The following is a 21,102-nucleotide window of genomic DNA, read 5'->3' as shown; positions in this document are numbered from 1 at the left end:
TCTGGGCCAGTGAGATGGATTAGCAGGTAAAAATCTCCTGCCACCTGGAGACGTAAGCTTGAAACCCAGAGTTCAATCTCCAGAACCCAGGGAAAGGTGGGAGAAGGGAACCGAGTCCACAAGATCATCCTCTAAGGAGTCATGGTACACACACACATTTACATGCAAGAATAATAGTAATAATAATAATAATAATAATAATAATAATTTCTTTAAAATAGACCGTGTTAAAATGTGCAGAGGGTTTACAAATGCCACTCCTCCACACGTCTCCTTTTCAATACGTAATGTTAAAGAATAGCATTTGTACAAAATAAAGAAACCATTATGAATACAAGAGTATGCACACATCGATGTTCCTACGAGCTTTGTCCCTCTCAAAAAGTCACACATAAATTCTACTCTGAAGGCAGAACAGACTCTCAGATATTGAATTAAAGTGGTTGGAGTATCCCTGATAATTCTGAAGTTAGTACCTTGGAAATCATTTAAGAGGTAACTGAAGGCCTCAAACTCAGAGGTGTGCCTGCCTCTATCTTGCCAATGTTAGGTTAGGTGAGGCCTCCATCCCCAGCTTATTTTAGCTTTCTTAAGAGGAAACTTTATTTCAAACAATTCAAGCCCACCAGGCACAGAGTAGAAGGCTTTATAAATGACTGATACATTAATGCTAAACCCCTCTTCATTTTTCAAAATAGACTCACATAGCCCTCTACTGGGCAAAAGCTTGTTGATCTGTTTCCTGCACAGATGGAAGCCTGCAAAGAAATGTCAAGATGTCATTGTACAGCCTCGTGTATTATGAAGGTAATGGCAGATAGGAGACCTCCAAGAGAAACTCACTAGTATCCCAGACTCAATGTCATTTGGTAGTTACTAGAACCCTTCCCCACAGCCTTTAAAACATTTAGTTTAGGTTCTTCATTTATCATTCCTTCTGAGAGAAAAATCAAAATCATTTATGTAAACTACATAATAAATTAAACAAACAACAAACAAACAAAATCCTCATCCCCACTCAATAGGAAAACAGATAGCAATGCATTTAAGGAAAACTTGATTTCAGACTTGATTAAGATACTTGGTATTTGTCTCAACTTTTTGAGTCTACATGTTGTTCTCCCTACCAGTAAACATTTTGTATATTTTGTCCATAAATGGCATTCACCCTTGAATATGTTTCTTCAGGTGACTTGTTGCCCAGAAGGACTATTAGATAATTTTTAGCAGGTGCCCCTCAAAATAGGCTGCTTGTTTCAGGTGATTCTGAGGTGGCCCTTAGTGACCAGGGACAAATCTATAGGTACCATAATGCTCGTGTGAGAGGAGCATGGAAAGTAAGGGATGGAGACAGAGATGATCTTATTCTTTTTGTTTGTTTTATTTATCAATACAAGGTTTCTCTGTGTAGTCCTGGATGCTCAGGAACTCACTTTGTAGACCAGGCTGGCCTTAAACTCGGAGATCTGCCTGCTTCTGCCTCCTGAGTACTGAGATTAAAGGTGTATGCCACCACTGCCTACTAGATTATCTTGTTCTAACATGTGTCTCAGGAGGCTTCTAGATGATAGAATCCCAAAGCTAAGAGCTATGGTCTGAAAGACCAAGTGTGAAAGAGGAAGGGCGACATCATGGGGAGATGAGGAAACAAGATACAAGAAAGGGGGAAGAATATCACAGATCGCGCCTCTAATGGAAAATAAATCTATTGACAAATAGGTATTAAGATTATAAATCATTCACATTATGAATATTTATTGTTTGAACATTTTTCACAAAGCATATCATGTGACCAGTATTTAACAAGATATCATACTATTAACTATCTACCAAAAAATTCTCTACAATGTACATACTTCAGTGTGTAAGTATGCATATTTAGTTTCAATAAACTTTTCTCATCTAGGTTGGTAATGTTCTCACTAAGAGTCAAAAGCTGTCTAACAAGAACTCCAATATCAGACCTGAGAAGTTCTCTGCTCAGAGTTGTTGACTAGGGATGTCTAAGATATATCCAAAACATATAGCATACATCTGTTGCCCTTGGTTACTTGCCCCCATGACCAACATACCATGATAACCCTGCAAGTACAGCAGTGGCACACATACCTTGGAGGTAACCAAAAACTCTATAGTTGGGCATAAAACCTCCTCAGGAAGAGGGAAGCCATTCATGCTACTAGAAACCCAGCTAAGTACTCAGCACGTATCGTTACTGGAGGAGAATCTACAACCACTAATCTGCTGAACCAGCATAACCCTTAGCAACAATCTATAAACATTTGTCCCTACACCCACAGATAAGTGAGGTTTCCATCCCTCATCAAGGGAAGTTCTCTTTGTAACAGATGGAGGTGCGACAGAAGACCACAACCAACCACAATGCAGAGTTGTAGAGCTCAATTCCAATGGATACATTTACAAAACACTCCCACACCTAAGGCTCAGGAAATACTACCAAAGAGAGCTGAAAGACTGTAATAAGCAGAAGATGAGGGCAGTTTACTGTGAGATCATATCTCCTAACAACCTAAGGAGCTATACTTGCTCTGCCTCACCAACATGGCTGCCAAAATGCAAGTTGAACAAGTATGACACCAGTGAACATGCCAAACTCGATAGGGAAATGCTCATGTGGCCCCAGTCATACAGCAAGAGCTATAGGGCACTGAGTAAAGCTGGGAGTGAGAGATGGCCCTCCCCAGCACTCCAATTGGTTGTCTACTGCCAAGAAGGTGGCCCTTAAAAATACATGCAAGTATCATCACATCAGCTCAACAGATTGTGTTCAGTGGTATGTATGTACAAATATGTATGTCCATATATATATATATATATATATATATATATATATGCATATATAGTAAAAAACTATTGAAAAAGGGGGCAGCAATTTGAAGGAGAGCAGGGAGGGAGGGTCCTATGGGAGAGTTTAAAGGGAAGGAAGTAATGACATAATTGAACTATAATCTTAAAAGTAAACAGACAAAAGAGACAAGCTTGAAAACAAATTATGGGTTAATAGCATATTGCTAAAGGAAAAAAATCAGAAAATCATTTCTATAGATTATAAGAGAAACCAATAAAGTAAAATAAAATTCTATTCAAGGTTTAAAAAGAAAACCTTCTGAATATGTGATTGATGATTCAGCTCAAAATCAAGGAGAATGGTTGATGGAGAAATGTTTTCATTAAAGAAAATAAACAAACATACATCCGTTTAGGTGTGATGTATGTTGCCTTTCAGGGATATTTTAATAGATGCTGAACCTTGTTAATAATGTATCTTGACTATTTCTGTTAGTCTGTAGATTTTTCTTATAACATCTTAGCTGGTGTTTCCTTCTTTGTTTTTAATATGAATTGGAAGATTTATAAAACTGTTGAAAACATGTTACATTAAAGACTTGATAGAATTTCCATATTGATATTTTAAGGATATTTTTGAATAGTGCCAGTTCTTTGTGACACTCTCCTTGTCTGGCCTATTAGAAAACTCTTCAAATTGCTCTACCACTTTTGTTGTCGATATGGGATGGTTTGTCTCTAAAAAAGCATTCTCACAGCAGTGAGAAAAGTTTCTCTTTCATTCAGTTCTTCAAGTCTGCTTTCCTACAAATATTTCCTGATCATTGTTCCATATTTAATGGAGTAATGGCATGTAGTTAGTGTCTTGTCCTTTTATTTGTTTCATAAATATGCTTTGAATGCATTAATTCTACTGTTCATCTGTCTTCTAGGCAAAATTTTTTACCATAAATTTTTGCTTCCTTTTCATTCTTTTCTTTTATTTTTTTAAAGTTCCTTTTCTGGCTCTTTTATTGAGTTATTATAAGATTCAAATATTGGTTCTTGTGGTATTTTAAATGAGAATGGGTTCCCATAGGCTCATATGTTTGAATGCTTTTTCCCCAGTTGGTGGCACTGTTTGGGGAGGATTAAGAGGTGTGGCCTTATTGGAGGAGGTTTGTCAAGGGAGCAGTCTTTGAGGTTTCAAAAGCCCATACTATTCCAAATTCTCTCTCTGTTTCACGTTTGTGGATCAGATGTCAATTCTCATCTTCTGCACCAGCACCATGACTGCCTGCCGGCTGCCATGTGCTCTGGAGTGATATTCATGACTCTAACCAAGTTGCCTTGGTCATGGTGTTTTGTCATGACAATAGAAAAGTAACTGAGATATTCCTTATACTCACAGATACGTGTGGTTCCCATCCCTCATTAAAGAAACATTTCTTTGGAATAGATTGAAACCATTACAGAAAACCACAACTGATCGAAATGTAGAGAACAAGACATCCTGTGCTATTCAGTGCTACTGATACATCTGCAGCACAATCCCTATATCTAAGGGAGCATTGCAGAAGAAGGAGCAGAAACAATGTGAGAACCAGAGGAAGAGGCTTGCTATAATACTGCCTTCTAGACATATACAAAGAAAAAATGTGGATCTCAAAGTTGACACTCCCGGGCATGACACCAACTTCTTTGTATCTTCAAGCATCAGAGAAATCCAGTAAGTTTCTGATTTCCAGGAAGACTATTCCATGAGAATTTTTTGGAGCCCTCACATCTGAGACTCACCTCTCTGCATACAGAAACAGGCAAGTGAGACAACTGCAGTGATAAAATGCATGGAAGCACTAGCGTCTCAGTGTCAGCAAAAAGGAACAAGAAAATCTGAGAGCTGGGAGGAGATCGAGTGGGAAGCCTGCTTCAGTTCTCCACCATACAGAGGAGAGGAACACATTGGCAGAATGGACCTTGCAAGCGGCAGATAAACTGAACTTGGTTCATCTCCCAAAATGTCACCTGTGTATACATGCATATTTAAGTGTTAGACATTTTCTTAAAGAGAATTATGCAACTGGCACCATGGTTCATCAAAAGCTAATGAAGTTGCACATGGCACGACTGTGCTGAGAAACATTGGAGTCTAGAAAGGGGTGCCATCATGTGCATCTTGGCCTCTTTTCTGTAGCTTGAAAGAGTATTCCTGAGACTGAATGGTTTAAGAAGCAGAAGTTCATCCGATGCATCATCCTATTCTTTGATTCCTGGGCATGATTACCATCTCCCAGGGCCTTGTTACTGGTCAATAACTGGGCAGCGGGTACACTATGAGGAAACAAAGCAAACTTGCCAGAAAGAACTTGCTTTTTATAACAAAAAAGCCATTTCCTTGATGACCACTTAATCTGTTGGCCGTGAAATCTGTTGATTCACTTATGAGGGATCTACACTCTGAATATCCAGATCCCCAAACACCTAATATATGACAACTACAATTAGCTTCACGACACAAGAATTCCAGGAGGCTCATCCTGGCAATGATATGGGCCACACTGCAAGGAAAAGAACATTTGGACAAATTTGGGTGAGAGTCTATTAATTGTATTCCCTTTCCATTCATTTGTTGGCCTTGTTGCCCTCACCCTGTCAGTGTGTTTCCTTGAGCTCTTGTCTTGTCACTTGTAAGATGGGGATGATAACCTCATCCCTAATCACCTCATGAGCTAAGTCAGAGAAACAGCCTCTGGGTCCCATCTCTATGATTCCTTCTCAGCATTCCAAGATGTTACAAAACACTTAAAACTTTGAAAAAGTTATTTTGTCTGTAAGACTTCATCCATCATGATCATGTTGGAAATGAAGCCTGAGCTAAACTGATTGAGCATATTTGGTCCCATATACTGAGTATTAATAACCTCCATTGGAGACATGCCAATGGTATTAATTAAGGGTGCTAGTCAAGATTGTTCCAGGAAGATTCTAGAATATGTGAGATTGATGCTGTTTTGAGTTTCTAATAATCCCCAAATTCTGAATTTTATACTACATCTGGGCAAGGGATAAGAGGCTTACATTCAGACAAAGCATGGGCTGGTGAGATAGCTCAGTGATAAAAGAATCTTCACTGGTCTTCAATTCTGAGCATCCACAATGTTAAAATGTTAGGAAGTTCACAACTGGCTACTACTCCAGCTCCAGGGTATATAATACCTCTAGCCTGAAGAGGCACCTATACTCACATACATATACCATACACAAGGACATACACATAATTTAAAAATGACAAAATAAATCTTAATAAAGAAGTAAAATACCCCACGACCATAATATATAAACAGAACCAAATGCCCGGATTTCATCTCCCCATCATTAAATCTATTTAGCTTTAAACTTCACTATTTTCTGTATAAACTTGCACTCATATTCTCAAGCTCAATACTCAGTTCTCAAGCTCAATATCAAGGTCACATTATGCATTAGAAATCATGGGTGTGTCTAGGGCTTACACTCACAAAACATTTAAGAACTGAATAACAAATGGACTGCTTCCAAGTACAAAAGTAAAACTATAAAACGTGATCTTAAAGACACAGATCATAAAACTCTATAGACCCTAAAGCCAACCACATCATCAGAACTTTAGTTTAATATTCACAAAGTATCATTACATTTGAAAAAAAAGTAAATTCAATGTTTCTTGTTCTGAAAGAGTGCTCATGTGTGCACACTAATTGTTGAAAAAATGATGGCCCACCATAAATCTTATTTGTTCTTGTAGTCAAATTATTTTGAAGACAAAGCAATAAAAATACTTTGCCATGTTTATAGGAAAAAGTGCTATGTTTACAGTGACACATAAGTACAATCTAAAATACTTAAGAGTTAGAGCCTATTATAGTTGCAATGTTCAGACTGACCGCAGAAGCAGTGCCAATTCTGTTCCTATCAGCTCTAAGAGGGGAAAATACTGGGACGAAGATGTTTCCCCAGATACTCCCAACCAACTATATTTCTTTTGACTTATCTTTGTGGCCAATTTTCTGTCTCCTGGCTCAGCTAGAGAAGCAACCATGACTGATTCTTATCTAAACATTTAATAGTCTGTAGGCACACACCGAAGAGTCCCTCCACCTAATGTGACCTCACAGGAATTGTCCAGGTTATTTGATTTATGGGTCAAAGGGGTCACCTTCACTCAGGTCAGTAAATTATCAGTGTTCCAACCCGAAGTGGTAACCTGTGGATGCTAGTCTAAATCTGATTCTATGAGTAAGGATTAGTTGTGTGCTTAAGCAATGGTTCCATCACAGCCCATAGGCTCACAGCATGATGCACTGCATAGCATCATACCTATGAGTTGTAGAGTCGAGCATCATGGCAGTCCTTCATTCAGGACGAACATGCCTTTATACATGAGAAATATGCTATAAACAGGGTGCTCTTTCTAAAATCAGGCAGAATCGTTCTTCATCCTATAAAGACCAAGCATAGAGACATTCAGTTGTGTGTTTAACCAAAAGCAAGATAATGCCAGAACCAAGATGTGAATTTAAATTTGTGTATCATTTTAGAAATTTTCATGCATGAGTATGTAGGACTTTTGGGTCTTGGTTTGAACTTAAGATTAAAAGAACCCCACTGTCCCACGACACATCCCGGGAGGGGCACATTCCTTAGTCAGAGGATACTTGCTAGATTAACATTCAGAGGAAGAAGAAAGAGGCTGATTAACATTCCTCAGACCACAGGGGATGGAACCCACCTTCGAGTGAGGAAGGCCCAGAGAACACAGACACTTTCCAGGACACTCCTTGTCATAATCTGAGTCACCTAGAGACCGACCTGGAAAGGTCATGCTTTGTGGTTTGCCCTCATGAACTCTGTATAAGAACTGCTCCCAGCTTTTGTTTGGGGTCTCTTGCCTTCATTCAAGAGAGTGCTAGTGCACTAGTATCATTAAACCTCATGTTATTGCAGCGAGTCCTGTCCATGTGTTTCTGTGGGAGCGCGTCCCCTGGTTTTGGATCTTGAAGTCCAACAAGTACTTTCATCATTTCAAACCTTTTCCTTCAGCTCTATACTCATACCCTCCACATCCTCTCAATTTCCTAACTTTTTCAAAAAAATTATTGTTGTTGAATACACACACATACACATACAAACACACACTAACATAAACATATACATACAAACAGCCACCCTCCCCTCAAGTCATAACTTTGAGTATGTTTAGAATCTACATTTGTGGGGACTGTGGTGGTGAGAACTCCCAAACTCTCCCATCCAAAATGATGAAGCCCATTACTCTCGCAGTTCATCATGTTGCTCCCCAAGCAGAACATTTTACAAACACACTTACATCCCTTCCCCACACTCTTGTAGAGAACCTGTTTTATTAAACCATGTTTTAATGCTGTAACTCAAATCCTTTGAACCTAATTGAGGTCAAGTCAGCTTTGTCTGAGGCTTCGGTTCAGATGCCACAGATTCCACAGATTCCACAGATGCCACAGATTCCACAGATTCCACAGATGCCACAGATTCCACAGATGCCACAGATTCCACAGATGCCACAGATGCCACAGATTCCACAGATGCCACAGATGTCACAGATTCCACAGATTCCACAGATGCCACAGAAGCTCACTGATACTGAGACCATGAGAAGGATAAGCATGATTATTAAGCTGTCTCAAGAGCTCACAATAGTAATACAAGAGAGACTCTAAACCACACAGCTAGCAAAACATAGGCCCCAGTTGTTTTTCTAGGCAGAAGTCATAGATATTGGGTCCATCTCTGCTGATGCTCATATTAATCACACCAAGATTTTAGTTCTTTTGTATTTTCTAAGTGTAGCCTCATATCCACAGGGGTATGTCTATACCTTAGGCATTCATACTTATTCTGCTCTCCAGAAATTTATGTTGGTGGTAGATTCACAGTAAAGTATGACTCCTGGCTCACTCCATTTCTTATGCCTCACCAAAAAGTCCCTGGGGAAATTCTCTATTTGTAGGATGGATGTGGTGATAAGCCAATCAGCAGACATGGCAGAGAGAAATTACAGGTGACTCTCGAGATCAAGGAGAACATATGTTACTATGTTCTTGCTTTGCATTCTAGATAGGGAGAGAGGACCACAGTAAGAGTTAAATACTCAGAACAGCAGAAAGTGATTACTGTGTATTTGAAACAAGCACAATAGGGCTGGAAATCTGGTCCTGTCAATCATTCATAAGGATGGACTAGACAGTAAGAATGGTGACACAGGGTAATACTCATACCACAAGGAAGGATGGAAGAATGAAAAAAGAGCCTTGTAGATGGCACCAGAGAACCTAGTGTGAGAATGCAGTCCCAACACTGAGCGACAGAATCGGTGGACTGTGGCCAAGTCAAACAGTCTCCATGGGCAAGATATCCCTGTGGTCCCACTTGTGAGTGGCCCTGCAGAGAAGGGCTCCACTCTTTACCCAAGGCCTTGCTGCCTTCATCTAGAAACTCTCTTTTAGTTCTCAGTATTTCTGTGGTATATTACAAAGGGTGTCTGATGCCAAAGAAAGTCAATCACCTGTGGTAGACATTATCCCAAACACTCAGATGGGGGACCAGGTCTTGCTAATTATGATGCACTTATCCCCGGGGGTGGGTGGTGTCTTAGAGACAAGAATGAGCAGAATTCTGGGTGAGGGGCAGAGAATCAAGCACAGGATCCAAATATCGGAGCCATGGTTTAGCTGTTCAGTAGCAAGGGTGTCCATCTATTCTGTCTTCCAAAGCAGGGCTCGTCTATAGAAGTTGAGCTAGTAATACTTAGCCCAAAACAACAGTGTGCATTTCAGACTTTCCTGGACAAACCAGGGATGGGGGTACCCAACTGATAAAAGCCATAGTGGAAATCAGAACCTAGTTAGAAATATAGTCATGAGGACATGTGTTTATAGAAAACTCAGATACATTTACACAGGTTTAGGAAGAAGACTGATTGCTATAAAGAATGACCAGGACAGAATTACAGGGGTTCTGATACATACCGGAAGTCTTAGCACTTGGGTGGCAGAGGCAGGAGGGTCCCAAGCCAGATACCACCTTACACTATATAATAAGACCCTGTATCAACAGAAATAAATAAGGGCCGGTGACATAGCTCATTGCTAACGTGACTTGCTTAGCATGCTCAAGGCCCTGTGTTAAATCCTCAGGGTGAAGAAGAAAAAGAAAAGAGAAAATAGAGCAAGTTTTTAGACAGCTAAACTTATTTGAAAATATTACCTATACACTGAAAATACTACAATTGAGTTAGGGGATCATGGGGCTCTATTTTAATACAAGCTTAGTAACTCATAAGTTATTTTAGAAAGAAGAAATCCACCTCTTTAGCAATACAAATACTAATCATGTTATTACTCATAAATATTTTATATTCTCTAATTATTTTTATTACCTTACTGGAAAATTACTCTCAAAAACAAAAAGGAAAACAACTTGATTCAAGGATGACTCGAGTATCAAGTGTTTTAGAATTATCCAAGATATAAAACGGTGCTGCTGACAGAATGCCTGTGCTGAGAAACCAAGAAAACCTGGAGGGGCTGGGGAGCCAGCTTGGTTTGCAAAATGTGTGCTTTGAGATCTCTAAGATTTCAAATTTCCCAGAACAGATTAAAGATTGGGCAGGGCAGGTAGTAAATGTCTATCACATGCCCTCCTACAACAATATGGGAGGCAGCAGCAAAAGAATTCCCAGAAGCCTCTGGGCCAGCTAGCTGGGCACACATAGCCAAGAAGCAAGTTGACTCTGCCTCAGTGTAGGTGAGGACGAATGTCTAAGGTTATTCTTTGACCTCCATTTAATACTGGGTCATAGGTGCATCCACATATTTAAAATCTCTCTCTCTCTCTCTCTCTCTCTCTCTCTCTCTCTCTCTCTCTCTGAATATAGTTGGAGATCAAAACAGAGTACTGCCTTTAAATTCTGCTGACACAGAGATACACAACATGTATGTTTATTTAGATTCCAAGTTGGTCTTGCTTGCTTTAAGTACTGGGGATTTAACCCACAGTAGCCTATGCCCCTCGATTCCTCTAGTTGTTTTCAATGGCTTTAGAGTAGGTATACTTGGGCCTATGGAATATTAAAGATTCTTGCAATGGCCACAAGAGTTTAGATTGCTATCAGTGCAAATTACCCTTACACTAGGAAAAAGAAGCTGTTTGTGAATTACTCAGCTGTCTATAAGGGAACAGCAAAGGTCTCTGGTCCCCTGTTCCACCCAAGGATCTGGGCTGGTGGACACCCTACCATCCTGTAAGAGCTATGTAAGAGATATTAGAGAATTACAAATCAGCTTTCTATTGCCCTCCTATCAAAATCCACTAATTGTTCCACTTGCCCACTGGCTAAAATTTTGTCATGTGATCTCATCAACAGAAGGAGACACATATTGCATCTGATGAGTGCTACAGTCTGCACATGATTCTAGCTGCCTCTTTGGTCAGCACTGAAGGAGAACACTGGAACTGATGTGAAGAGTGAGACTTACCATGCCACTAATGTGGTTGAAAACATTTGTCCAACCAATGCGTCATGAATAGGAGATTGAAGAGTGACATTTCCATCTAATGTTGTCAAAAAGTAAAATGCCTTTTTTCCCCCTTTAAGAGACTGGATTAGCACAAATGAATATTAAGGATTTACTCAAACCAGAGTAGCTAGCCTTTAACTGCCAACATGTAGCTGTTGGTACAGGTAATAGTCAAGTCTATTTGAAGAGTGGTGGTTTCCATGAGCTATCTCTGCATAAAAAACTGCCAAGGGTCTCAGCTAAACACTTCTATGTCAGATGCTGTGTGAGGTTGCTGTTAGATGCTAGCTTGCTTCCATTGTCCGAAGCTGTCTCCTGTGCCCACCACCTCTGATAAAAGGGTTAGAAAGCTCAAGGCTGGACGGGCATCTCCCTCTTTCTACACCAGCCAGCTTCTCTGCAGAATTTACCAGGGGCTTCCCTAAGCAGAACACTCCCAAGACAATTGGGCATTTACATGGCACATACATAGCTTCTCTTAGAATGAGCTCTGTAAGATCATGATGTCCAAACCAAAGCTGTTTAGCACCTGGGCCCTGGGAACTTCTGCAGTGTTGCTTTGATCCCAGTGTACTGGCCAAAGATAGGCCACAGGGCCAGCTAAGGTCTAGGGAGGGTAGACTACACTGTACTGGGGTACGTGGTTCATCGGGGAGGTATCTTTGGAGATAAGTATAAAATCATGTCCGATTCCCAACAGTGTAATAATTCATTTTCAGATGCAGTGTAAGTGGGTCTACTTTAATTCTCTCTATACCTCATCCTCTGTGGTCTTCAAATTTCATTTTTCAAATTTTTGAGAACCTGAAAGCCTTTGGCTTAGAGTAGCTCTGGTAGGTATTGAGTTTCCTGGAACCCAAGTCCCCATCCCCCACCCCCGGAGTTAAACGCTCTGAGAACCAAAAGAGGCTCCATCAAATCCAAAGGCACCGCCGCATATGCCAGTATTGCTTTATATGGTTGCCTGCACCTTCAAAGCCCACTGTTTTTAGATATTAATGATTGACATTTGAAGTTCTTACCTGCTGAGTTCTATTATAACTGCTAAGTTTATTAAAAGGCTATACAATCATCGGTCATTTGATTGATCACAATTGATGAAACCTTTACAGAAGTGGGACTCTGAAACACCATGTTTGGACTGGTACCTATTACCTGAAGGAAAAACTTTCCATTTCTCAAGCACATTTATTAGATTTTTGTTGTTGTTGCTGCTGTGATAAAACACTCTGGCCGGAATCAACTTAAGGAAGACAAGGTTTGCTTTGGCCTATGGTTCCAAAGAGAGAAATCCATAACAGCAGGGGAAGCATGACACAGCCAACAGCCAGAGCAGGAAGCCGGTTGATCATATTTCACACGCACACAGGAAGCAGAGAGAGAATATAAAGTGAGGTGAGTCTACCTACAACCCTCCCAGGGACATCTTTCCTCCAGTTTCTGGTAAGCCACTACCTCCTAAAGTTCCCACAACCTCCCTAAACAGTTACCACCTGGGGAGCTAGTGTCCATACACAAAAGCCTGCAGGGGACATTTCAAATTCAAGCTACAGTAGCTTAGACTGATAAGCTATTTAATATTCATGAGAAAATTGTCGAATATGAGAGGGAAGAGATAATGAGAAGAAAGTTTTCTGAGGAGAAGTACATAACACACACAGAAAAACCCATCACCATGTTAATTCATCCCCATGTGCTTCTGACTCGAGCACTCGGGAGGCTCGAGATGCCACTCTCCTGTGCCTGTTTAATTCATGCATGATGACTGTTTTATTTTGCACAGATATTCTACGCGCATAAAACTTTACTGTGTGTTCCTTATACATCACCAAGCAATAGGAAGAAAACCCATTTTCTTACCAATATATTTTTTAGAATGATTCCAAACAGAATAGCGTATTTCAGGAAAGAGTGTTAACAAATATATTAAGGTCGTTATTTTGAAAGTTTTCTGGAAGCCAATGAAATGGCTCATTGGGTAAAGGTGCTTGCTGGCAAGTCTCTCAGACCCACATGGTAGAAGAGCGATACCTATTCTAAGTTGTCCTCTGACCACCAAATAGCACTGTGGTACATACATAGATAAGTATATATAATTTAAAACATTCAAGAAATTTGTCTGTTTGAACAAGTCTGACCTGTATTCAAATGGCTATTAACTTGTTTACAGCCAAGAAAATTCCTTCCAAGTACAAGTTATCCAAATACCAAAACCTACAAAACAACAATTACTACAATAGCCAGTTACATTCTGGTCAGTTCATATCTGGTTAAAATAGTTTTCCGTGACCTTAAATTGTAGAGATGACATAGTCTTTGTTTGAGAGACCAAGGCACCAGAATCAGACAGAACAAACCCCTTGTCATTAGCTAAAACAGATGTTGGGGGTTGGGTCCTCATCTTAATTAGAGGATAGCATTAAATGATGTGGTCCCTATAGAAACGGGGGAAGCACATAGCCATTGTTCAGTGAAGGTTAGCTCGTGACAGAGATTACAAAGAGGTGTGGTTGCTTTACTCTCATGTGCACATCTCCACAGATGGGCATCTGCCAGCAGGTTTACACTACTGTACTGTAGGAAGCGGGTGTGGCGGCCATTCCAAAATGGCACCTGAGGCTAACACCTGACTTCCTCATACGCCCCTGAAGAAGTCACGCCCACAGGCAATATTGTGCAGTCTCACTGCTACGCATAATCAGGCCATCTGCTATACCCACTGTCCTATCACATGCACCGACGTGGCAGGCTCTGATTGGAGAAGGCAGAGGGATTTAAGGGCGGTGGAGGAGAGGCTCGGGGGCTTTTTGAAGAATGTAAGGGTTCCTGAATAAACTGCGTTGGGAAGAAGAACTCCGTGTGTCGCTGTTTCTTTCCGCGGGTCGGAGTGGACATCGACACTGTACCCACATCTGTGTCTACCTGTGTTTTAAAACTTGTGGAGATCAGTAAGAGAAAACCCACTTGGATATAAATCTGTGACTCAGAAACTATTCTGATGATGCCAAAATCCAGTTGAAGCCACAGGAGTGGGATTCCTGGGAGGATCTGGCAACTTTCCCTGAGCCCAAGACTGAGACTCTTTAAAGGTATTTCAAAGACTGGAACTGATAAGCCTAGTATATTGTAAACACAAAGACAAAGGTTTTTATAATAAACACAAAATTAAGAGGGAAGGACTAGAGAATAGGTAACAAGGAAGAGAAAGGACCTTTGTGTTTCGGGATGGGAGTGGGATAAGACTGTCACCTACCAGGCTGGCTCAGAGAACAAACCTGAGATGTCAGCAGGGTAAGGCTAGTAATCCAGGTACCTCATAGAGTGTTTCTTAAAGAGAAATGCCCCTGTTAGAACAACGCAGCCAAACGCAACCTACCATAGTAGATATGTCACTCAGAAAGCAGATTGATCAACTATTAGAAAAGCAGAGGCTTTATCAAAGAGACAAAGGGAAAGGATTTCATATAAGCAATTAGTGACAAGGATGTTAGGAGCATCATACAGCCAGCAAGGGAGGACTCTGGCAGCTGGTACCTCCCCTAGGCTGAGTGGCAAATGGGATGCTTGCAAATAACAGGGCCGTCCCCACCCAGAAGCTCTGACCACAGACAGATACTTCCTGGAGCAAAGAGAGACAGACAGTTCTGTCTTCTGTCTCCCTTCCTATTGTTTTCCCAACTTGAGCTGAACCTGCTGGGGATGTTGGTTAGCAAAGGATTCTGGGAAAACATGTGATTGGCAATGGTGTGGAAGAAACCTGGAGGCAAAGGAGCAAATGCTCAGCACAAATGGGAGCTGCCGTGGAAATACAGGGCTCCTTTCATGTGTCATTGAAGATAACCCTCAGCATAAAAGAGATGACATCAGCATCCATGTAACCAGGGACCATCATGAACAAAACATGTATTTACTGTCCCTAAGCAAGAAGGTACTAGTAAGGTTGAAAATCACCCTCACCCCAGACTCTGAGAAACAATAATGAAGCCCACTTCTCATAGCTCTCCCATTCTTAGGGTAATCTATAAGATGGTCCATGTTTTCATTTGTCTGCGATATGGAGACACCCTAGTGCTAAGCATTGACTCTGTGATTCTGTAATTTTATTTTCATACCATGAACCTAAAAGAATGCTTTCCTGGAGCTAAGAACTGTCTCCAATGCCACCTGATCTTTCTCTTTTTCTTTTATTTTATTGTATCATATGCAAATTATTTTCAGGATCAGCAGAGATTCACAGAATAACTGTACTGAATTATCTCCCTGGGAAGTTCCCAACAGGATCTTATTGACTTGTGAAACTGAATGAGCTCCAAGGAGATAACCTAGAACCCTGAGTGGCCTAAGTCATGTGACTTTGGATGATATTAATCTCTAGGCCTTGCTTTCTGTTAGAACTGTGAAGATTACATTAGACTCTCACAGTGACCTGTAACCCACTGTAGTCTCAGTGGGGACCTCAGGAAAGCCCATTCACAACCCTCTGTGTACAGTCAAGACAACATGACCAGGCAGGATGAAAATGAGACCTGCATATTCCCACCAGCCCTTTCTTTTGGTACAGCTACCCCTCATCCCTATCATCCCCTGTCTTAGTTAAAACACCCTTCTGGTGTTATCAGAAACGCCAGCATCTGCACAAAGTGCATATCAATGGCAGCTGAGAAACACCGGCTTTCACTTACATCAGACAGCTTTAACAGGCACTGGGATAAAACAGCAAAATGGAAGATGTGGTGGCCTTTCCCCTTAGTCTTCCTTTTACTATGGCTTCACGGAAAATGAAATATCAATTCATAATTGAAGGAAAGGCTGGCGCGCTTCACAGAATAGTCTCACATTATACTAACACTGGAGTAAGTTAGCACCCAATTCGATCCTACACAAAATCAATAAAATGAAGGGCAAGGGAATGAGAGCACAGACTAGTGAGTCTCTCTTTAAATCACAGCAGAAGCTGCGCTGGAAATTCTCAGAGCATTAACTGTTAATGTGAGTGGGAATCCCTTTCCTCTCCATCTTACGGCTGGCTGGTGAGCTCGGTACTCACCAGACTCAGCTCTTAGCCCCAGGCTCACAGTCTCAGCTACTTCAGAGAGCAGAATGCTCAACCATGCTGTGGCCTCGGAGACCTGGCCACTGTGTGTGTCACTCGTCACAACTGCTGCGAACATTGCTGCTAGCTCAGCTTCCCTTCAAGAAGCAGATAATGTTGACTCTTCACTGACTAGAGTAAAAAAAAAAACCTCATTCAGTGCCATGAATAACCAGACACAGAAGTAATTCTATTGAATATAGGAACTTATTCTAAACATACTGACGTGTAATGTTATAAAGATGGACTTTAGCTACACTTCACTAGGGAGGACACTGGCAGCAGGACTAAGGAATTTTCCAAGCTCCCTCCTTCCTGTTGCCATCCCCCTGTCCCCCAAGCCCAGGGATGCAACATAAGCCAGTGATGAGTCACACAGCCTGCTCTCCAGAGGAGCCATGTTTAGGGCAAGGATTAAAAAGAACTCAGTAGTTTTCGTACTTGCCCAGAGAAAGGATAGAAATAAAAAGCAACTGTATATATAAGCAGGTTTCATAGAAACTAAGTGTGTTGAGCTTCCTCAAACGAGCAGGTTACCTGCTGTGGCTGTGAACCAGACCATCTGCCACGGGGAGGGGTACCTGAAGACTTGTCTGCTGAGGTTCTCTGAGGAGGAGGGAATAAAGAGAAAAGATTTCATGCTGCCACCTGAGCAAAATTCACCTTCTATGTCTCTAAACAGAATCCGTATTCAATGTCTGTGACATAGAAACCAACACAAGTACAATGAGAGGGGCACTCCAGGGCATTAGCTCAGTCCAAGGCCAGGGCTGCCCTAGCTGTTGGAATGTAAGCTTCTCTGGTGTCAGCTTGCTTTTCCATGATTCTGCCCAAACAGCCTCTGCATTTCAAGTTCTTTCAAGATTCATTTTTATGTTATGCATATGAATTTTGCCTACATGTGCATGTCTTACACTAAGTGGGTACCTGGTGCCTATGGAGGCCAGAAAAGGGTGGCAGGTCCCCTGATGAAACTGGAGTTACAGGAGGTTGTGAGATGTCACGTAGGGACTGGAAACCAAACCTGCGGTCCTCTGCAAGGACAGCAAGCAATCTTCTTACCTGCTGAGTCATCTCCCCAGCCTCAGTGCTTCAAATGCACGTGAGGATCAAATATGAGAACAATTCTAAAAATGTGTGAAGCACTTGGTGCAGTAAAAGTCTATCCATCTACAAGTTCAGCCAGAAGAAAAAGCACCACATAACTAAACATTTCCACTCAAACCTAAAAATGTACAAATATCCTAGCTCATCAATTGCTCATGTGATAGTCTTACAAAAACCTTTCTGCTTCCTAGGAAAGATCATAGCCCCCATCTCTCTGGGCCTCCAGTCGTATGTTAAGACCAAACCGTTCTCAGTATCTCTTTGCCTCTTTCAATTATAGATGCTAGAAACAACATCTTTCCAAGCAACTCTTCCATTCAGAAATGGTCACATGACATGTTTCTGGCCAATGAAATATAGAGTTTTTATGAGAAAAAATTCTAGGGACCCACTTCTTTTCTGGATCCACAGAGAAGAGAAAGAGTTTGTACACATTCGTCTCTCGTCTTCCTTTCTGTAAGGTAACGCTACTTGGGGCTGGGCTAGGGAAGACCCTGGGAGAGCAGAGATGCTGCCCCTCAGGTTTGTGAGCAGCTGAACAAAACTTCAGGCTGTTTTTCCTCCCCATAAATTCTTCTTTTGTAATTGCCCGTGATCATGTTTCCCCCTTGTCGCTTGCGAAGGGTAATGATTCTTCTTGCGTCTCATTCAAATGAAGAGTCAGATCATAAGAATTTAATTCCTCAGAAACCTGCAGACACTTCAGCAGAGCACAGGATGGCAGAGGCATGACAGTTTGAAAGCCAGCCATGCATTTGGAAGAGGATCAGTGGACCAGGTCGATGCTGCCAACTCCTGCATTCGCCTTTGCCGATCTCCATCTGCTGCTGGGATCCCCGTGTGATTCTGGGTTGGCCTCTGCTGGTTCAGACAGCTTTCCTGAATCTGTGCCATGCTTAGGATGGCAAGCTGGCTCTGTGCTGCACCCTGCCTTCTCACTTTGCCTTCTCTCTAACCTCTGCCTATCTGAGGAAGCAAGGCTGGGCTTAGCTCTTGGGCCTTCCAGGCTCTTGTGCCTCGGTGAGATAAAAGGGACTGGATTCTGCAGGAGTGAAGGATGGGGGTGTCTTGGGCTCTAACTTTTATGAAGAGGGAACAAAAAAAAGTAGTGGCTGGAAGTTAAATCAAAGCCTGGGCTTTATAAATAAGACACCACAGAAAGCGTTTCAAAAGCATCAAACTCTATCACTGAGAGTAATCATGACCTTACCTGATACTCATTTTCCTAATTGTGAAATAAAGTTAAGTTAGATGGTCTGGTGTCAATTAATCCAACCCCCCAACGTATACAATTTAATGATCCTACACTTTCAAGGTGTTTAAATGATTACTGATTAGAGTAGCTATGTAAGAATTCCAAAGAAAAATTAGATTTCATTACATATTAACATTTTAAAAATACCAGAGAAATTTCTTCTTTGACCTTAATTAGTTAGAAAAATGTTACTGTTTCAAACTGTCCCAATCCCCAGTGCTTTTGCAGATTATCCTCCTGCTCATCTGCAGGGGGATGGGGGTTCCTGTGCACTCCCTTCTCAGCCCAGTTCCTAAGACCTCAAAAGAAACTGCTCCAGTCTCTAGTTCAACACCCATCTAATCTTTGAAAGCATCTTTTATATATTTTTTTAAAAAAAGAAAACTGTAACTCATCATTGTTTAATCAAAAATGTAAGTTTTTGTAACTGCAAGAAATAGTTATATCTTTATTATTAGAAAAACAAAGAATGTGGCAGAGTTGGGTATGTGTGCTAACTTTTCAAAAATACTACATATATTTGTGTACCTGGTATGTGTGTGTGTGTGGGGGGGTGTTTTCAAGATGTACATGTACATGCATGCTCGAGGGCACATGATAGGGACAGCAGGTGGAGTCAATTCTCTGCTTCTCACATCTGAGATGAAACTAGAGTACTCAGGTTTGGCAGCTAGTGCCAGCCCTTTCAAAACAAACATGAAAAAAGGTAAGTCACATAGTCTGCAAAATATGAGCAAAGTTAGTAGGAGACCTTGAAATGGGACAGGCAGAGACGGGAGCTGGTGGGCTGGAATGGCACAGTTTAATATGAAATGCCCACATTGTCACTCCCGAGTCACCTAATACTTCTGCACACACCTCAGCACGTTACAGAGGGACAGAGACACATGAGCTTGGAATCACGTATAGTCAACCAAATTCACCTTCAAATTTGTTACTTATTTTGTGTGTGTGCGTACATGTGTGTACACGCATGTGTGTGTGTGTGTGTGTGTGTGTGTGTGTGTGTGCGCGCGCCTGTGTGTATACGTGCATGGGAGAACAGCTGTTGATGTCAGGTGTCTTTCTCTATGCAGCTCTACTTTGATGTTTTTAGACTGTAAACCCTAGTCTCATCAATGGAGATGCTGACTGGCCAACAAGCCCCAGATATCCACAGACCTTCACTGTCACTGTCATGCCTAGCTTTTATAGAGGTGCTGGGGATCAAATTCTGGTCCTCAGACTCATGTGGGCTTCACAAACTGAGCTGTCTTAGCATGTGTATGTCAGCGTCTAGTATAGTTAATCTTGTAATGGTCAATGCAGTTGGCTGTGAGTCACACATTCACAGCCTTTCTAATACTAAGAATAAATGTAAACTCAGGATTAGAAAACAATTGCACAATATCAATTACAAATGTAAGGACCCGACTGTGTTTAGAACTTCAATGCAGTTTCAATGTGTGACTGTATTTGAGAATCAATTAAATATCACAAATCACATATCTTGTGTTCCTGTAACTTTAACTTTTTAAAATCCTATTTTTAATGATGGGTCTTAAATGCTTTAACCTTCCTTGTAACTCACCACCCACCAGAGGCAGTTGACCAAAAAAGGATACATACGGGGGTGGAGTTGGGGCAACAAAGGTTCTTTGGAGCAACTGCCATCTGTGTTGTCTGGAACTCAGCAGTTCAGTTCACAGGTTAGCAGGCAACAGCAGCTCAATCTACTCACAGACACCTCACAGATACACCAGCAGTCCAGTTGGTTTACCAATAGCAGTAACATGATCTAGCAGAGACAGCCAGGCCTCGGTCTCTGCTTGAGTCCACAGGAGGGACCAACAGGGACACCAGGAAATGTTCTTGGCTATGGTTCTTTCAGGGAAGTGAAGATCAGCAAAGATTCAAGACCCACAAGCATTGCACAGCTAGCTGTACCAGCAAGCCAAGCTCTGTCTCCATCACTCCGTGAAGTCCTATTTATACCCTCCAAACATCACGTGTCCTCCACAGGCCTTGCCTCAGCATGAGTTTTGACACAGTACAGGTCTTGCCTCAGCATGTGCATCCAATCAGCCCTAGCTAGTCCTTGGAAGCGGCAACAAACTCCAATACACCACCAGGAACTTTTTGGCACATTTCTCTCCATGGCGTCTTGACAAATGCAGCTCAACTACACAATGTAAGGCAGACCAATACATGCGTGTCTTTTTTTTTTTTTTTTTTTTTTTTTGGTTTTTCAAGACAGGGTTTCTCTGTGTAGCCCTGGCTGTCCTGGT

The sequence above is a fragment of the Grammomys surdaster genome, unplaced genomic scaffold (genome assembly GCF_004785775.1).
Source record: "Grammomys surdaster isolate TR1022 unplaced genomic scaffold, NIH_TR_1.0 172, whole genome shotgun sequence".
Taxonomy (NCBI): domain Eukaryota; kingdom Metazoa; phylum Chordata; class Mammalia; order Rodentia; family Muridae; genus Grammomys; species Grammomys surdaster.
Note: the sequence above shows the minus strand (reverse complement) of the source record.